The sequence below is a fragment of the Panthera onca genome, chromosome F1 (assembly GCF_046562875.1).
Source record: "Panthera onca isolate mPanOnc1 chromosome F1, mPanOnc1 haplotype 2, whole genome shotgun sequence".
In the NCBI taxonomy this organism is placed as follows: domain Eukaryota; kingdom Metazoa; phylum Chordata; class Mammalia; order Carnivora; family Felidae; genus Panthera; species Panthera onca.
The window spans coordinates 61704278-61724884 of record NC_138355.1 but is presented as its reverse complement, the minus strand read 5'-3'; the positions used below and the strand labels follow the sequence as shown (position 1 = coordinate 61724884).

General features: G+C 40.7%; 1 long non-coding RNA gene across 2 annotated transcripts in view; it reads left to right on the top strand.

Annotated features, from left to right (window-relative positions):
* The first annotated feature begins 344 nt into the window (after nt 1-344).
* Nucleotides 345-20607, top strand: part of LOC132686561 (uncharacterized) — a 285206-nt gene continuing 264943 nt past the window's right edge. For both annotated transcript variants that reach the window (XR_009613761.3, XR_009613760.3), the window contains exon 1: nt 345-416. This is a non-coding gene — a long non-coding RNA (uncharacterized LOC132686561). The remainder of the gene's footprint in view (nt 417-20607) is intronic.

Sequence of the window (20607 nt, the reverse complement as noted above, 5' to 3'; positions counted from 1 at the left end):
ATTTGGTGAATTATAAAGAAAGGCAGCAGAATTGTCAAGGAGTGGTGGTGAGGGTGATCTTGGGGATCTAGCCTGGGATGTCCTTGAACTCCTTTCTCTCACCTGTTCCTGGCCCTTCTCTATTGGGATGGGCTTGGGCTTGGTGATCCTCATCTACCTTCAGAACTATATTGATACCCTACCCTATGGTGTGCCTCCCATCCCTCAGTGTATCCAGAAGACTTGGGCTGACTAGGGCTGTGTCTTAGTACTTCTGCCCTGTTATTGACTCTTTAAGTTGTGGAACTTTCATTTGAATGTGGAGTGGAACCTTGGTCAGGAGGATAGGCAGTTGGGATGGAATGGGATTCCTGGCTAAGGAGTGACCTTTTAGCATCGGCTGTATCTGGTAAGACACCAAGTGTCTACCTTTCAAGGTGAGGTAAAAGAGTTCCTTTGATGGGTCAGGGGGAGGCAGTGACTACTGCTTCCTTAATATTCTTTGATTCTAAGGTTAAAATGACAACTTACTATTTTTCTACATAACCTCCAAACAGATTTGTTTTGTCATTATGTGGGTTGAGTAAAATATACATTTTCTTCAATTTTCCTTTTTCTTGAAAGCTTGTGTCCTACCTGGTTGCTCTATCAACTAAAACTCTCCTCTTCTTAAATTCTCCCCCCAGCGTTTGCCCATTTATTTAGTAGGTTAAAGAAAAATTGCAAAATTAATATAGGATCATTGTAGTATGTGAAACAATACAAAGGTGTGTATGAAATAGCTAGTAACAGCTGATCTATGACACAGCCTCCTTAAATCCTATTCTTATGAAATCACCAGTGTTAAAAGTCTATTGTATACACTCTTTAACATCTTTCTTCGTACTCCTCCGAGCCTATACAAACAGATCTGATATGTATAGGTTCTTTTTTCCCCTAAACATGAGCTCTTACTGTTTAATATCCTCTACCGTACATTTCCCCCGTAAACACACACCATGAGTATCCGCCTGAATGAGTAGATGTCTTTAACCTTGCTCTGTTCAATATAGTGGCCATTGGCAATGTGTAGCTATTGATCACTTTAAAATGGCTAGTCTAGATTTCTAAGGCTTAGTATGAATATAAAAAGAATGTAAACCACCTTGTTAATAGTTTTTATGTCGATTATATGTTGAAATGATAATATTTTTGGAGCACTCGCGTGGCTCAGTTGGTTAAGCAGCCGACTCTTGATTTCAGCTTAGTCATGATCTCATGATTTGTGAGTTTGAGCCGCACATTGAATCCCTGCTTGGGACCCTCTGCCTCCCTCTGACTCTGACCCTTCCCTGCTCACATACTGCATGTTCTCTCTCTCTCTCTTTCAAAAACAAATAAATACACAAACATTAAAAAAACGAAATGAGAATATTTTGGCTACATTGAGTTAAGTAACATATATTACTAAAATCAATTTCACCTATTTCCTTTTACTCTTTTTAAAGTAAACTCTACCTCCAACATGGGGCTTGAATTCACGACCCCAAAGTCAAGAGTCTCAGGCTCTACCGACTGAGCCAGTCAGATATGCCTATTTCCTTTTACTTTTAAAAATTGTGGCTACCAGAAGATTTAAAATTACTTGCATTATGTTTGTACTGGACAACACTGCTCTAACCCATTAAAAAATCTTTTTTTCAGAGTTTGTTTTTGAGAGAGAGAGAGAGCGAGAAAGAGAGAGCGTGAATGGGAGAGGGGCAGAGAGAGAGGGAGACACAGAATCTGAAGCAGGGTCCAGGTTCTGAGCTATCAGCACAGAGCCTGACATGGGGCTTGAACCCATGAACCGAGAGGTCCTGACCTGAGCTGAAGTTGGACCCTTAACTGACTGAGCCACCCAGGCTTCCTTAACTCATTCTTTTAATAGGTCCTTACATTCCAAAGAACTTCATGTAAGCTTTAGTAAGTTGGTGACTTATATCTGTACAAAAGTATTTTGTTTGAAGATCTTTCCATGGAGAACTCTTTAACCATTATGGTCTAGAAACGTGGCCATTTTTCTTGAAGAGTACGCTAAAACAGTCATACCTAATGCAAAGTACACATTTCTAATAGTCTGCTGAGCTACCAGCAAAATCACCAAACTACGCCTGTTATACCAGCAAGTCCCCCTGTCTTATTCTCCTTGAATAGCTATCATATATGCAAATGATTTTGCAGAATTACGTAAATTCAGCACTGAGGCTGGAGACAGTGGACGCAATAGAGAAGGTAGAGCTTGGCGGTCTTCAGGGAAGCTTTCAATTTGAGGTAGAGTTTGCTAATGAGATGCATGTGATATTGTCATTTGGAAGAATATTCTAAGAGGGACAATAGCTAGAAAGTCTGACTGATAAGCTATGAAGAGCCTGTAGCATTTTACTTTTATAGAGAATGAACCTTATTTGAATCAGAAGACTTAAGTTGGAATTTGGACCCAGCCATTTGAAAGCTATGAGATCTTGGATAAGTCACTTAGCTTTTCTGGGCCTTGGATTTCTCTCTGAAATGAGGTGAAATGACTCCCCATATAGTACCGTTTTCTTCCATGCCATGATGTTTCTCAAATTGATGGGAGGAGCTGATGACTTGAAATGAATACATTGTCATTAAGATTTTTTATTAAAAATAAAGTCTATTTTATAAATATGCAACATTAATAATGCCATATAACACACACACACACACACATATAATATAGAACTAGGCTGTGTCCCTAGTTCTCTAATTTTTCTCTATTTTGTGGTCATGGTTACAGATGACTTGGGCTTGCTCATCATCATACCATTAGTGGTAGAGACAGGTCTAGGTTCTCAGTCCTGTCCTTAATTTGGTTCCCTGTTCTTTATAATAAACTACTGCACTGTTTTCTAATAGCTTGAAGCCTTTATATATTTCAGTGACTAAATTCTTCCAAGAAGAAATATCTGGGGGATGTATATCTTGGAGTGGAAAATCTGGAAGATATATATCTTGGACATAAAGTTTGGCTATATTATAGGAAAATATTTATAAGTAGGAACAGTAGAACATGGCTCTATTCTGCTAATGACTATTACAGAAGGTCTCACATTCATTGGAAGGAATCTTCTTTGGGGGATTCTGGCTGCCTCTGTGCAGTGGTCTTTACTCTGCAGCTCCAGGGTCTGTCTGTGGATATTTGTGATGCTGTAGGTTACAGGAAAAGGGAGTTGCTCCATAGCCAATGGAAAGCATCAGCTTAGTGATTCCTGCATTGGGTTTGGCTCACTGTCCAGGGTTATGCCCTTGTTGCAAAGCTTCTGTCAGTCACTGGATAGGTTTGGATGACTTCCACTGAGCAGGCCAGGCAGATTTCAAGGCTTCAGACTGAGCTTCCTAGGGAGAAATGAAAAAGCTGAGGGACGGAGGGACATCAGAGATTCTGTTTGGGACAATGTGTGTGTGTGTGTGTACGCGTGTGTGTGTCCAGAAATGCTCAGATTACCCTCAGCTACCAGGCAAAGGTCACCCCACTCTTTTAGGTTATCTTCCAAAGGCCATTAAATCCTCCAAAAAGAAATTGATCTATTGTAACTCTGATAGTTCTGAGGCTGACTGTACTTTCCCAGAGTTTCACATTATTCATTTCCAGAAAGTAATTTTAGTTGATTGCCTTGTGGTCTTTTTGAATGAGGCATTTTATAAAATAGGAGAAAATTGAAAGGGTTGGCTCACCATCAAAATATATCCCTTCTGAATGCTCTTAAAGACAGTATAACTGCCAATTTGGGGTGGAAACTTGTTGGAGTTTCAGTCCCTGGAGGTTTTTAATGGAGGGTGAGACAACTGTCTTTCTTGGTCCATTTAGTTGGATGCCTGCCTTGGACAGGTGTACCAGATGACCTTGTGATCTCTCCCAGTATTGGCATTTTATGATTGGGTAGATTCATGAGAACCTATATTAGGTTCAGGATTTTACCCATCTGCTTTATTATTTGGCCCAGTGTCCCTTAATCTTGTTTCTCCTAGGAGATTTTACATTATTTGAAGGCTGGGATGATGCCTGTGTTTCTTTCATGCTGTCCATGGAAGAGAGAGAGCATGGGAGTAACTTATGGAGGAGACAGTGCTCGGGGAGGTAGGAGAAAGGTCCCAGGTGAAAGGTTGACAATTAATGAGAGGAATGATACCACATCTTCTGAGGTTGGAGGGAAGGTATCCAAATTAATACATAGGCATGCACAAAGATGAGGGAGATTCCATTTATAATCTCAGTTTCATTGATGAAATATGAGGAAAGATCATCCACGGGAAGAAAGAAACTTAAGGGATACAAACAGAATGGTAAACACTTGGAATAATTACTGTGGAGAATGTAAAAGGGTGCTGACCAAGAACAAGTCAAGGGTTTGATGCATGGTGCTCGAGGCTCAAATAAATTTTGAAGCCATGAATATGTAATGGAGCCAACTCTGAGGACATCCTGGTTTTTGTCAGCAGTGTGCAGCTGATGGGTGGGTATAGGGATGGAGAAGGAAGACTGGAGCATTGATTCAAGGTTGGGATTTTCCTGAGCAACATGGGAAGAGACTGAGAGATGTAAGGTAATCAAGGTTAGCAGACAGAAGAGTTCAGATAACCTGTCTGAGGGTGTGGGATTGTCAGGGAAGAAAAAGCATTGCTTGTTGAAAAAAAATGGGGAAGCAAGAAACTGGAACATTCTGTGAGGCCAGAAATCAAGCAAAATGGATGGAATAAGGAAGTGCAAAAACTGAAAAGGTAGGCAAATATGGCCAGAGAGTAGAATATTGGAGTTTAAGATTTTTGGGTGATGACAAAACCGAGAGCGTTGTGAGGATGGGTTATCCAAATGCAGGGCAGTAACTGAGTAGAGTTAGGGAGATCCATGAACTTCAAGATCACATTGTTGGGATTATCAGATGGGTGGTTTATCTGCATGGATGTGCTTATCTCCTAGGATTTAGGTGGAAGTAGGAATGGGAAGGACCATGAATGGGGCCTCAAAGAGCTATGATGTGGGAAGTATACAGTGCTTTGGGGACTCATAAGAGGGTCTCCTAACCCAGACCTGGAGAGCTGACGGACTTCTGGGGGAAGTGATAGTTACACTAGCCCCCCGAAATGAATGAGGTTAGCTAAGGGAGGGAGAATTAAGGCAGGAAAAAGGGTAGGGCTGTTCCAGGCAGAGGGAAGTAGAATGTTAAATAGATCGATATATTTTTTTAATTTTATTTTTTTAAAAATTTACATCCAAATTAGTTAGCATATAGTGCAACAGTGATTTCAGGAGTAGATTCCTCAGTGCCCCTTACCCATTTAGCCCATCCCCCCTCCCACAACCATTCCCGTAACCCTCAGTTTGTTCTCCATATTTATGAGTCTCTTATGTTTTTTCCCCTCCCTGTTTTTATATTATTTTTGTTTCCCTTCCCTTATGTTCATCTGTTTTGTCTCTTAAAGTCCTTACATGAGTGAAGTCATATGATATTTGTCTTTCTCTAATTTCACTTAGCATAATACCCTCCAGTTCCATCCATGTAGTTGCAAATGGCAAGATTTCATTCTTTTTTGATTGCTGAGTAATACTCAGCAATTGTATATATGTTGTGTGTGTATGTGTGTATACATTATATATATATATATACTGAGTATATATATACCACATCTTCTTTATATATATATATATATATATATATATATATATATATATATATATGCCACATCTTCTTTATCCATCATCCATCGATGGACATTTGGGCTCTTTCCATACTTTGGCTATTGTTGATAGTGCTGCTGTAAACATTGGGGTGCATGTGTCCCTTCGAAACAGCACACTTGTATCCCTTGGATAAATACCTAGTAGTGCAATTGGTGGGTCGTAGGGTAGTTCTATTTTTAGTTTTTTGAGGAGCCTCCATACTGTTTTCAAGAGTGGCTGCACCAGTTTGCATTCCCACCATCAATGCAAAAGAGATCCTCTTTCTCCACATCTTCGCCAACATCTGTTGTTGCCTGAATTGTTAATGTTAGCCATTCTGACAGGTGTGAGGTGGTATCTAATTGTGGTTTTGATTTGTATTTCCCTGGTGATGAGTGATGTGGAGCATTTTTTCATGTGTCAGTTGGCCATCTGGATGTCTTCTTTGGAGAAGTGTCTATTCATGTCTTTTGCCCATTTCTTCACTGGATTATTATTATTTTTTTTTTGGGTGTTGAGTTTGGTAAGTTCTTTATAGATTTTGGATACTAACCCTTTATCTGACATGTCATTTGCAAATATCTTCTCCTATTCTGTTGGTTGCCTTTCAGTTTTGCTGATTGTTTCCTTCACTGTGCAGAAGCACTTTATTTTAATGAGGTCCTAGTAGTTCATTTTTGCTTTTGTTTCCCTTGCCTCCAGAGACATATTGAGTAAGAAGTTGCTGCGGCCAATATCAAAGAGATTTTTGCCTGCTTTCTCCTCGAGGCTTTTGATGGCTTCCTGTCTTACATTGAGGTCTTTCATCCATTTTGAGTTTATTTTTGTTTATGGTATAAGAAAGTGGTCCAGGTTCATTATTCTGCATGTCACTGTCCAGTTTTCCCAGTGCCACTTGCTGAAGAGACTGTCTTTATTCCATTGGATATTCTTTCCTGCTTTGTCAAAGATTAGTTGGCCATACATTTGTGGGTCCATTTCTGGGTTCTTTATTTTGTTCTGGTGATCTGAGTGTCTGTTCTTGTGCCAGTATCATGCTGTCTTGATGATTACAGCTTTGTAGTATAGCTTGAAGTCCAGGATTGTGATGCCTCCTGCTTTGGTTTTCATTTTCAAGATTGCTTTGGCTATTTGGGGTCTTTTCTGGTTCCATACACATTTTAGGATTATTTTTTCCAGCTCTGTGAAGAATGCTGGTGTTATTTTGATAGGGATTGTATTGAATATGTAGATTGCTTTGGGTAGTATTGACATTTTAACAATATTTGTTCTTCCTATCCAGGAGCATGAAATCTTTTTCCATTGTTTTGTGTCTTCTTCAATTTCTTTCATAAGCTTTCTATAGTTTTCAATGTATATATTTTTCACCTCTTTGGTTAGATATATTCCTAGGTATTTTATGGTTTTTGGTGCAATTGTAAATGGGATTGATTCTTTGATTTCTCTTTCTGTTGCTTCACTGTTGGTGTATAGGAATGCAACTGATTTCTGTGCATTGATTTTATATCCTGCAACTTTGCTGAATCCATGGAATCATTTCTAGCAGTTTTTTGGTGGAATCTTTAGGGTTTTTATATAGAGTATCATGTCATCTGAGAAGAGTGAAAGTTTTGACTTCCTCCTAGCTGATTTGGATGCCTTTTATTTCTTTGTGTTGTCTGATTGCAGAGGCTAAGACTTCCAATACTATGTTGAATAACAGTGTTGAGAGTGGACATCCCTGTCTTGTTCCTGACCTTAGGGGGAAAGCTCTTAGTTTTTCCCCATTGAGGATGATATTCACGTTGGATTGTTCATATATGGCTTTTATGATCTCGAGGTATGATCCTTCTATCCCTACTTTCTTGAGGGTTTTTATCAAGAAAGGATATCGTATTTTGTCAAATGATTTCTCTGCATCTATTGAGAGGATCATATGGTTCTTGTCCTTTCTTTTATTGATGTGATGAATCACATTAATTGTTTTGCGGATATTCAACCAGCCCTGCATCCCAGGTATAAGTTCTACTTGGTCGTGGTGAATAATTTTTTTTAATGTATTGTTGGATCTGGTTGGCTAATATCTTGTTGAGGATTTTTGCATTTCTCTGTTCATCAGAGAAATGGTCTATAGTTCTCCTTTTTAGTGGGGTCTCTGTCTTGTTTTGGAATCAAGGTAATGCTGGCTTCACAGAATGAGTTTGGAAGTTTTCCTTCCATTTCTATTTTTTGGAACAGCTTCAAGAGAATAGGTGTTAACTTTTCCTTAAATGTTTGGTAGAATTCCCCTGGAAAGCCATCTGGCACTGGACTCTTGTTTTTTTGGGAGATTTTTGATTACTAATTGATTTCCTTCCTGGTTATAGGTCTGTTCAAATTTTTTATTTCTTCCTGTTTCAGTTTTGGTAGTGTATATGTTTCTAGGAATTTGTCCATTTTTTTCCAGATTGCCCATTTTATTGGCATATAATTGTTCATAATATTCTCTTATTATTGTTTTATTTCTGCTGTGTTGGTTGTGATCTCTCCTCTTTAATTCTTGATTTTCTTTATTTGGGTTCTTTCCTTTTTCTTTTTGATCAAACTGGCTAGTGGTTTATCAATTTCATTAATTCTTTCAAGAACCAGCTTCTAGTTTCATTGATCTGTTCTACTGTGTATTTTTTTTGATAGCATTAATTTCTGCTCTAATCTTTATTATTTCCTATCTTCTGCTGGTTTTGGGTTTTATTTGCTGTTCTTTTCCCAGCTCTTTAAGGTGTAAGGTTAGGTTGTATACCTGAGATCTTTCTTCATTCTTTAGGAAGGCCTGGATTGCTATATACTTTCCTCTTATGACCACCTTTGCTGTGTCCCAGAGGTTTTGGGTTGTGGTGTTATCATTTTCATTGGCTTCCATATACTTTTTCATTTCCTCTTTAACTTCTTGGTTAGCCCATTCATTTTTTAGTAGGATGTTCTTAAGTCTCCAAGTATTTGTTACCTTTCCACATTTTTTCTTGGGGTTGATTTTGGGTTTCGTAGCATTGTGGTCTGAAAATATGCACGGTATGATCTCGATCTTTTTGTACTTGCTGAGGGCTGATTTGTGTCCCAGTATGTGGTGTATTCTGGAGAACGTTCCATGTGCACTGGAGAAGAATGTATATTCTGCTGCTTTAGGATGAAATGTTCTGAATATATATCTGTTAAGTCCATCTGGTCCAGTGTGTCATTCAAAGCCATTGTTTCCTTGTTGATTTTTTGATGAGATGATCTGTCCATTGCTGTGAGCGGGGTGTTGAAGTCTCCTACTATTATGGTATTACTATCGATGAGTTTCTTTATGTTTGTGATTAATTGATTTATATATTTGGGTACTTCCATGTTTGGCGCATAAATGTTTACAATTGTTAGGTCTTCTTGGTGGATAGACCCTTGATTACGATATAATGCCCTTCTGCATCTCTTGATACAGTCTTTATTTTAAAGTCTAGATTGTCTGATATAAGTATGGCTGCTCCAGCTTTCTTTTGTTGACCATTAGTACGATAGATGGTTCTCCATCCCCTTATTCTCAATCTGAAGGTGTCTTTAGGTCTAAATTGGGTCTCTTGTAAACAGCATATGGATGGATCTTGTTTTCTTATCCGTTCTGTTACCCTATGTCTTTTTATTGAAGCATGGAGTCCATTGACATTTAGAATGAGTACTGAAAGATTTGAATTTATTGCCATTACGTTGCTTGTAGAGTTGGAGTTTCTGGTGGTGTTCTCTGGTCCTTTCTAGCCTTTGTTGCTTTTGGTATTTATTTATTTATTTATTTATTTATTTATTTATTTATTTATTTATTTTTTCACCTTTTCTCCCCTCAGAGGGTCCCCCTTAAAATTTCTTGCAGGGCTGGTTTAGTAATCACAAACTCCTTTAATTTTTGTTTGTCTGGGAAACTTTTTATCTCTCCTTCTATTTTGAATGACAGCCCTGCTGGATAAAGAATTCTTGGCTGCATATTTTTCTGATTCAGCACATTGAATATATCCTGCCACTCCTTTCTGGCCTGCCAAGTTTCTGTGGATAAGTCTGCTGCAAACCTGATCTGTCTTCCCTTGTAGGTTAAGGACTTTTTTTCCCTTGCTGCTTTCAAGATTCTCTCCTTGCCTGAGTATTTTGTGAATTTGTTCACGAAATACTTGTGGCTTTGTTGATGGTCGGTTTTTGTTGAATCTAATGGGGGTCCTCTGTGCTTCCTAGATTTTGATGTCTGTGCCTTTCCCCAGGTTAGGAAAGTTTTCCGCTATGATTTGCTCACATAACCCTTTTACCCCTATTTCTCTCTCTTCCTCTTCTGGGATCCCTATGATTCTGATGTTGATCCTTTTTAATGAGTCACTGATTTCTCTAATTCTTAAATCATGCTCTTTTGCCTTAATCTCCCTCTTGTTTTCTGCTTCATTATTCTCCATAAGTTTGTCCTCTATATCGCTGATTCTCTGTTCTGCCTCATCCATCTTTGCTGCCGCGGCATCCATCTGTGATTGCAGCTCAGTTATAGCATTTTTTATTTCATCTCGACTAGTTTTTACTTCTTTTATTTCTGAATAATGGGATTCTAATCTATTTTCAACTCCAGGTAGTATTCTTATTATCGTGATTCTAAATTCTGTTTCAGACATCTTGCTTGTATCTGTGTTGGTTAAGTCCCTGGCTGTTGTTTCTTCCTGCTCTTTCTTTTGGGATGAATTCCTTCATTTCATCATTTTGAAGGGAGAAAAGGAATCAATGAGGTAGAACAAATTAAAATTAAAAAAATATTAAAATTAAAACATTAAAAAAACACGCACACACAAAATCGAATAAATGATGCTAGGTCCTAGGTGTGTTTTGTTCTGGGTGTTGAAAGTGGTTTGATAGATGAGAGAAAAAAGGGAGGGGGAAAAAAAGAAAAAAAAAAGGAAATCAGTTGAAAATTTGAACAAATGAATACACTGAAGTAGACCAAAATGAAATGAGGGAAGTAAAATAGAATTTGAAAAAAAATTACACAAAACTAAAAAATATAGTAAAAAACAAAGAAAAAGATTTTTAATAAAATTGAAAATAAAAATGAATTTTTTCTCTTTCTGTATTCAAGAAAAAGAAAAGAAATGAAAAAGAAAAAATAAAAAAGAAAGAAAATTGAATAGCTGGACCTGCTAACAGACTGAAATATGACTGAAATTACTTCATTTTCCCCTAGAAGTCAAACTATGAAGTGCTTTATAGTCCATAACCTAAGCAGGTGGTGAGAATTGTGTTCTTGAAGAGCGAGAGGTTGGCTCAGTTGGGTGGGGCTTAGTGTAATGACTCCGTTCTCCACTAGATGGCGCTGCTTAGCTCACTGGGGTGGATTGTTCTGGCTCTCATAGGTGCGTATGCATGTGCGCAGGAGCAGTGAAAATGGCGTCACTTAGCTGCTCAGTCTTTAGTATGGGAACTCTTTCCTCTCCAATCAGCAATCACGCACCCATCCTGTTTTCAGCTTTTGTCTGCTCCGTGGACAGCTTTTACCCTGTCCGTGACCAAGCCCCAGGTAGTACCTCCCTCCTGAGTTTTGATTCAGATGCGGCTGTTTTCCCCGGCTCCTTACTTCTGAGGGACCGCGGCTTTGACCCGTTCCGCCCCTCTGCGGAGAGTCTCACTGAGCAATGGCCAAATGCCGGCTGCACCCAGAAAAGTTCCCAGGACCGGGCTGCGGCCGAAGCCTAGAGATTACAGCCAGGTGCCAGTGTGCCCCAGAAAAAGTTCACGAGATAGTGTAGCAGCAGCATTTCAGGGATTATGGAAAATCACAACACACATCTGGCACCAGGCTTCACCCTTAATGACCTTGTTCCAGCACCAGCGAATGTGGCCGTTCTCTGGGGTCTGCTGGGCTCAGGTAGCCTCACAGGCTCTACCAAATGTCCTCCCAGCGGGGAAACCGCCTCTCCCCTTGTGGCCTGAAGACCCCCAGACTCCACTCTGCTCCTGGGGATTCGCCCTTCCCATCAGAGCACCGCCAGGTATCGAGCTGCGGAGTTGCTGACTCTTTGCTCCCCTTGTTTACAGTCTTAATGGAGTTTAAACCCACTCCTTTCTCCTTTCTTAGTTAGTTCAGTCCCTGCGGCCGTGTCCAATTTTCCACTTTCTCTCCAGCTGCTTTTGGGGAGGGGTGCTTTTCCTGTATTCTACCCCTGGTTTCCATCCTCTCTCCACACGCAAAAGCAGCTCCCTGCCCTCTGGCTTCTCTCTCCCCAAGTTCACCTCTCTGCACCGTGTACCTGCTGAATTCTGTGGTTCAAGTTGTGCAGGTTGTTGTGTTAATCCTCAGATCAGTTTTCTAGGTGTGCAGGATGGTTTAGTGTTGGTCTGGCTGAATTTCATGGATGCGAGACCCACAAAAAACTTCCATGCTGTTCCGCCATCTTGGCTCCCTCCCAAATAGATCAATATTTTATAAAGTGTTTAGCTTCATAAAATGAAAGATAATCTGGAGATGCAGAGTCTATCATTAAATAACATAGTCTATAGCGTGGTAATCTTCTCCACTTACAGTAGCCCTTATTTTGTGATTTTTAATTAAAAAAATTTTTTTTCTTAACTCAGACTTCTGGGGGCTACAATTCACACCGTCACATTCATAACATATGGGAAAGGAAGGAGATGAAGTGTTCCTGAGGACCTGTCCTCCTGACATTCACTAAGACTTAACCCTCTGTCTGCAGATTAATTTTCAATTACAGAACAAGTGCATGATTTGTGCTGCACGGCTGCATTGGGAAAAAAGGGGAAAAGAAAGACATGGAGGTGGCAAAGCAGAGAACAAACAATGGAAGACATAATATACCCAAGAGCCTTTTGACTTGTACCTTCGTAACATGCAAACGAGAGGGCATTATTACTCTGTGCAAATGTTCACATGCTAAATGTAGATCAACAAAAGGTGAAAGCGCTTAGAGAAGAGAGCCAAAATATCTGCAAGGAAAAAAGAAATTCAGAAAAGAAGCCAACTCTATTTCAACCAAGTACCTTGGGTCATCAATCATATCTAAGGAGATTTAGCTACCTGACACGTTGGACTTGGAACCTGTGTCCTCTTTTCCACTCTGTTCTCCCTGTGAGGAGGGGTCGGATGGGGCACAGTGTGAAGAGCCCAGGCTTTGGACCAAAATGGAGCTGGTTCTGCATCCCGACTCCGTCACACTGCTGGTGAGCAGTGCACCCTTGAGCACGTGCCCAAGCCTCTCTGTGCCTCCATTTCAGCATCAGTAGAAGCAGCAGCAAAAACTGAAGTCAAAGGGTGGATGTGAGAATTGGGAAATTCCACATATTTCTGGAGTGCTCAGAAAATATGCAATACATAGGAGGCAGCTCATAAGTGGGAGCTATCAGCTGGAAGTCCTATTGCTCCTGCTTCTAATATTACTACTTCTATTAGTGGTCTGTTCAGTAAATGAATCTGCACGGTCTGTACCATAGAGAAAGTGCTTGCAAGGGATATTTTATGTGTGTATGCTACACTCAATCAATTCTTGCCTTGATAAAATAATTCAAAGATGCAAATGGCACCTTTGCAGTTCTGCAGACAGGATCAAACTTCCTCCAGAGGCCAGAGACCTTCATGTGTGTGTGTGTGTGTGTGTATGTGTGTGTATGGGGAAAGGAGGTCAGGGAGATGGGAAGGCAACTGGGAGGCTGGCAGCAGCTTCCTTCCTCTAAATACACAGTCTAGAAGCATTCTAGCGCCAGAGGGATTTTCTTAAGCTGACTTAGAGAAATAACCCAAACCTTGCGGCTGTGTACAAATGCTGCTGTGATCCATTTGTCAAAGGGAAGATAGTTTCTCTCTTGGCCACGTCCCCAGCTCCTTCTTTGAGCAGGACACCTAGAAGGTGCATCATCTGAGTGGTTGGCATAAGAAGGATGACCTGGTGGAAGGGTAGGTTCAGTGCCGAGCTTCTTTGTAAGATCCGTGTGTCACAGGTCTTGAAGGGCTCCATTGTTCACCTTCCTGGTTGATGCCATGGCTTGGGTCCAGCTGGACTGAGGACAGTGCCCCTTTCTGTTTTAACTGTGCACCTGTCCTGAGCAAGGTGCCAGGAAGCTGCTGTCTTCCTGCCTGATAAATAAATTAAGTCAAGTTTAGACTTGACCATTTACATAGCTTCTGGCAAATGCATTTTCTAAGTGTATAATCTCTTTTTTGATGTCCCTGGAAATAAGAAAGCGAATTTGGTGTATTGGAAGAGCTACATGAGAAAGGGGCATTAGGAAAATACAGCAGGGACTGAGGCAGAATATAGGAGGTAAAGCGAACATTGGCTTGGTGATTTTAGAAGAGAGAAGCACAAACGCAGAGGGGGAGTTTCTTTCCGTAAACACAGTTAAATTTTGAAGAACGTTACCTGGGAAAGCTGTGGGTTTGCCTTCCTGGGAATACCGAGGATGGACCTTCATCTGCTTGGAATGAATGAAGGAAGCCAGGCTGCAGGCAGGGAGGTCGATTAGATAATTGCTAGTTCCAAATCATACATTTTGATGCTATATTAAAGAATAGAGCTGCACATCTTAAACAAAGCATTTAAAAATATTTTTAAAAAATGTTTACTTATTTTTTATTTCATTAATTTTTTTAATGTTTATTTATTTTTGAGAGAGAGAGAGACAGAGTTCGAGGAGGGGAGGGGCAGAGAAAGAGGGAGACACAGAAACTCAAGCAGGCTCCAGGCTCTGAGTTGTCAGCACAGAGCCTGAACTGGGGCCCGAACTCACAAACTGTGAGATCGTGACCTGAACCGAAGTTGAAGGCTCAACTCACTGAGCCACCCAGGTACTCGTGGCATTTAAAAATATTTAGATGAGCATATTTCTGGAGCTATGCAACTAGGAAAGCATTACATTGTCTTTCTTTTTTCTTCAAATTTTTGTTTAAATTCTTGTTAGTTAACATATAGTGCAATATTGGTTTCAAGAGTAGAATTCAGTGATTCATCACTTACATAGAACACCCTGTGCTCATCAAAGCACTGCCCTCCTTAGTACCCCTTACCTGTCTGGCCCATCCCCCCCTCATCTCCCTCCATCAACCCTCAGTTTGTTCTCTATCTTTAAGGGTCTCTCATGGTTTGTTTCCCTCTCCCCCTGCCCCATTATGTTCATCTATTTTGTTTCTTAAATTCCACATATGAGTGAAATCATGTGGTAGTTGTCTTTCTTTGATTGACTTATTTCATTACTATAATACACTCTAGTTTCATCCACATGTTGCAAATGGCAAGATTTCATTCTTTTTGATGACTGAATAATAATCCATTGTATTTCTGGAACACATCTTCTTTCTCCATTCGTCATTTGATGGACATTTGGGCTCTCTCCATAGCTTGGCTATTGTTGATAATGCTGCTATAAATATTGGGGGGCATGTGCCCCTTTGAACCTGTGTTTTTGTATCCTTTGGATAAATACCTGTTAGTGCAATCAGTGCAATCATAGGGCAGCTCTATTTTTAACCTTTTGAGAAACTTCCATACTGTTCTCCAGAGCGGCTGCACCAGTTTGCATTCCTGTCAACAGTGCAAGAGAGTTCCCATTTCTCTGCATCCTCGCCAACATCTGTTGTTTCTGAGTGGTTAATTTTAGTCATTCTGACAGGTGTGAGGTGGTATCTCATTATGGTTTTGATTTGTATTTCCCTGATGGTAAGTGATGCTGAGCATCTTTTCATGTGTGTGTTAGCCATCTGGATGTCTTCTTTGTAAAAGTGTTTATTCATGTCTTCTGCCCATTTCTTTTTCTTTTTTTTTAATATGAAATTTATTGTCAAATTGGTTTCCATACAACACCCAGTGCTCATCCCAAAAGGTGTCCTCCTCCATACCCATCACCCGTCCTCCCCTCCCTCCCACCCCCCATCGACCCTCAGTTTGTTCTCAGGTTTTTTTTAATGAAATTTATTGTCACATTGGTTTCCATATAACACCCAGTGCTCATCCCAACACGTGCCCTCCTCAATACCCATCACCCACCCACCCCTCCCTCCCACCCTCCCATCAACCCTTAGTTTGTTTTCAGTTTTTAAGAGTCTTTTATGCTTTGGCTGTCTCCCTCTCTAACCTCTTTTTTTTTTCCTTCCCCTCCCCCATGGACTTCTGTTAAGTTTCTCGGGATCCACATAAGAGTGAAAACATATGGTATCTGTCTTTTCTGCCCGTTTCTTAACTGGATTATTTGTTTTTCAGATGTTGAGTTTGCTAACTTCTTTACAGATTTTGGATACCAACCGTTTATCAAATATATCATTTGCACATATCTTCTCCCATTCTGTAGGCTGCCTTTTCTTTTTGTTGGTTGTTTCCTTTTCTATGCAGAAGCTTTTATCTTGATGAAGTTAATAGTCCATTTTTGCTTTTGTTTCCCTTCCCTTTGGCGACACGTCTAGTAAGAAGTTGCTTCAGCTGAGGTCAAAGAGATTGCTGCTTGTGTTCTCCTCTAGGATTTTGATGGTTTACTGTCTCACATTTACTTCTTTCGTCCATTTTGAATTTATTTTTGCATATGGTGTAAGAAAGTGGTTCAGTTTCATTCTTCTGCATGTTGCTGTCCAGTTTTCCCAACACCATTTGTTGAAGAGATTGTCTTTTTCCCACTGGATATTCTTTCCTGCTTTGTCGAAGATTAGTTGACCATATAGTTGTGGTTCCATTTCTGGGTTTTCTATTCTGTTCTGTTGATCTATGTGTCTTTTTGTGCAAGTACAATACTGTCCTGATGACTACAGCTTTATAATACAGCTTGAATTGTGGAACCGAGATGCCTCCAGCTTTGGTTTTCTTTTTCAGGATTGCTTTGGCTCTTTGGGGTCTTTTGTGGTTCCACACAAGTTGTAGGATTGTTCTAGCTCTGTGAAAAATGCTGGTGGTATTTTGATGGAGATTGCATTAAATGTGTAGATTGCTTTGGGTAGTATAGATGTTTTAACAATGTTTGTTCTTCCAACCCATGAGCATGGAATGCTTTTTCACTTCTTTGCAGCCTCTTTGATTTCTCTTATAAGTGTTCTATAGTTTTCAGAGTATATATCTTTTGCTTCTTTAGTTAGGTTTATTCCTAGGTATCTAATTGTTTTTGGTGAAATTGTAAATGGGATCGATTCCTTGATTTCTTCTGCTGCTGCTTCATTATCGGTGTATAGAAATGCAACTGATTTCTGTACACTGATTTTATATCCTGCGACTTTGCTGAATTCATGTATTAGTTTTAACAATTTTTTTGTGGGGTCTTTTGGGTTTTCTGCATAGAGTATCATGTCGTCTACAAATAGCGAAAGTTTGACTTTTTCCTTGCTGATATGGATGCCTTTTATTTCTTTTTGTTGTTTGATTGCTGAGGCTGAGACTTCTAGTACCATGTTAAATAACAACGGTGAGAGTGGACATCCTTGTCTTGTTCCTGACCATAAGGAAAAGGCTGTCAGTTTTCCCCATTGAGGATGACATTAGCTGTGGTTCTTTTGTATATGGGCTTTATGAAGTATTACATGATCTTAATTAACTTAAGCCAACATGGCTCATATTGGCAAATAAATGCTGGAAGTTTTTTTCTTTTTAAAAAAATATTTTTTAAACATTTATTTTATTATTGGGAGACAGAGAGAGACAGAGCATGAGCAGGGGAGGGGCAGAGAGAGGAGGAGGCACAGAATCGGAAGCAGGCTCCAGGCTCTGAGCTGTCAGCACAGAGCCCCATTCAGGGCCCTAACTCATGAACCATGAGATCATGACCTGAGCTGAAGTCTGACACTTAACCGACCGAACCACCCAGGCATCCTGTATGCTGGCAGTTTCCAAGATGCGCTCACAGGTATCGACACTGGGATTTATCCTCAACGATTGACCTCACTTTTTGGCCTGTTGTGTTTATTCCATTGCTGTCGGAAGTTTCAGGATTGACAGCCCAGCTTGACATCCATTTTCAGCCTGGAACTGGCTCTCCGGCAGGTTGCAGCCTCTGCATTTACTCACTCACCTCACCACTGATCTCTCCTGCTTTCTCCGGGCTCCACCCTGGGCCTGGGAACTGGACAACTGGGACCAACTGGCACCTGTCCTCCAAAGCTCTACTCTGACAGAGGAGAGACAGAGTTGAATTAATGCCTTGGGTTTACTATCTCTGTTGAGGGAAGAATGATCAGAAAATTCATAGTGCCTATAACTAGTTCCTAGAACAAGGGTATTCATCTTCTTTATAGACTTCAGGAAATAAAAGTATACTTTCAGTTCTGCAAATTGCATTTAAATTTGCAGAATATTGCGTATCAAGCTAGGGAGTCAGGCTTTTACAAACCTCGTTTCAAAGCTGGCGGTTCTGATGACAAGTCTTTTTAATTGAAAATTTAGCTTGGGAAAGAGGTACACAGATAGACGCCTGAACTTACTAGTTGTTCACGGATGTTGACCTTTAGCTAAGTGGACATGGCGTCAGACTTCTGGTTGCTTCTTGACTGGGTGTTGTAAACATGGGGAATTCCAGAAATCAGTTTCTTCCCACCGTGAGAGTGTACTGTGGGCCGGTGACCAGCCACAGTCTCGTCTATAGAGAAGAAAGTCCTGTGAGGAGCAAATGTGTTTCACAAAGTTCTCCTCATGGTTAACCTGTTCACTGAAAACGAACGTGGTAATGAGGAATGTGCTGTCTGGGAAGGAGCAACCGATCGTCACATCGATGTGTCACCGAAACCACCTCGACCTCCTACCTCCAAGTTCACAAAACACTGTCACGTGAGTGATCTTGCTTCATTGTCTCACCAGCCTTAGAGGCGGGTCAGACATCTTTTATCCCCATCTTGCAGACAAGTAAACTATGGCCCGGAGAAGTGAAGAGACTTGCCTGGTGTCTCAACAGCTGCAAGGTTGCGGGACTTGGTCTAGAAAGCCGCTCTCGGAAGTCTGAGTCTGTTTTTGCTGCTCTGCCATTCTGCATCGAAAGCGTGTAGAGTAACACTGCAAGGGTCCCGCTAAAGTGCTTTCTAAGGCCGATTAATCACCATCCTAAGTGCCTGGGAACCATCCAGCATTATTAATCTTTTCACCTCCTGACCCCGGTCTTCAGCCTTTCCGGAGAGGGGATCCAGCCTGTTAACACACAGCAGCAGCCTTCGGTCATGCCCTGCATTATAGTGACGGGGCTTCATCCCTTCTGACGCGGAGCGTGGTTCCTGCTGCTTTGGGTGTGGTTCCCAGAGAGCCATGAGCTACCCTGGCCGGGAGAGGCAAGAACGTAGGACCACCATCCGTCAGACTGCTCCGCTGTGGCTCTACAATCCATAGACCTTGTGTCCATAGTGAATGATAGTGGCATGAAAGCGGTGTTTTAAGCTGCCCCAGGAGACAGGGAAAATAGATAACACAAAGAATGGGTGCATGATGATAATAACGGCGGTACATTTTGCTACATCTTTTAGTCCAGACCGGAGATGGTAGAACGTGGCATTCCACTGCGTGCTGATGCCCACAGTACCTTAGAAACAAGCTTGTAAATAGCTAGGAAGAGCCCTGAGCTGGCAGCTGGCAGTATTGTGGTTTTCTGTGTCAAGTGTCTTCAACTATCATTATCTCCACATGTCCTTCGCATACTTCTCTACTTTGCGCTGCTTTTCCCATCTGTAAAGTGGGGATGATTTTGCCTCACCTCACCCTCCATTAGAGGATGAGCCAGACTGCAGGTGTGAGGTGCTTGAATGAAGTGTCGCTAGACAAGACGGTCCAAATATCTCTGGCTGCGTGAGCACGTGTGAGGGGCATTTGGAAAATATAGGGGCGCCTGGGTGGCTCAGTCGGTTGGGCGTCCGACTTCGGCTCAGGTCACCATCTCGCGGTCCGTGAGTTCGAGCCCCGCGTCGGGCTCTGTGCTGACAGCTCGGAGCCTGGAGCCTGTTTTGGATTCTGTGTCTCCCTCTCTCTCTGACCCTACCCCGTTCATGCTCTGTCTCTCTCTGTCTCAAAAATGAATAAACGTTAAAAAATTAAAAAAAAAGAAAATATGACTAGATGGTATTTCATAGTATTTGATGAAATATTTTCATATGGATTATTCTTGTGTGTGTTGCAAATTATTATTCCTTCCTGGTTTTTAGACATCAGACAATGAAGCTAATGTTCAGACCAGATTACTGCTAAAAGGCAGAGTTGCAATGGATTCTGACATTGGAACACCTACCCTTTCCTCTGAAGGATGCTCCTCCCTTCATATAAAGTCCACGTTAGGTTTTGGGTTTTACTCCAATTTAAGCATTCTGTGTTTTGGTCAACTGCTTGCATGTTGCAAACACTATTTGCATGTGTTCTCTGTTGTCCTGTAGTATTACAAAGGTTTATCTTCTACTTTTTTTTCTTTTTTTTTTTTGTGGTAGGGACAGCTACCTGATTGGAGTCTGCGTCCTTGCTCCAGGCAGAAACACAGATCCAAGATGCTTCTTGCATAGCATCCTTAAAATACTGCTAGAGCCTCTAACCCTATCTCATGGTCAATATTGTGAAGGTGTCTGTGATTCTACCACATCCTTGGGTGAGACATTAGGAGTAAATGGGATGCTCGTTTGTGATGCTCAAACCCTGGGGTTTACCCTTGTCTGTCATTGTAATGTAGTTTTATTAAGACAAAATTGAAAGCATTCTAAATGTCAAGAGGGGGTGGGTTAAATAAATTATTATATGTCATTACAAAGAATAAAGTAAATTTGTATTGTTGACATGGAGAGGTTTCCAATTAATAGAGTTAAATAAAAAAGGGATATATATTTTACTATGATTCCATTTAAAAATTATTTATTTAAATTCAAGCTAGTTAACATACCATTAGTCTTGGTTTCAGGAGTAGGACCCAGTGATTCATATAACACCCAGTTTTTATAAAGAAAATATCTATCATCATTCGTCATCATCATCATTCAT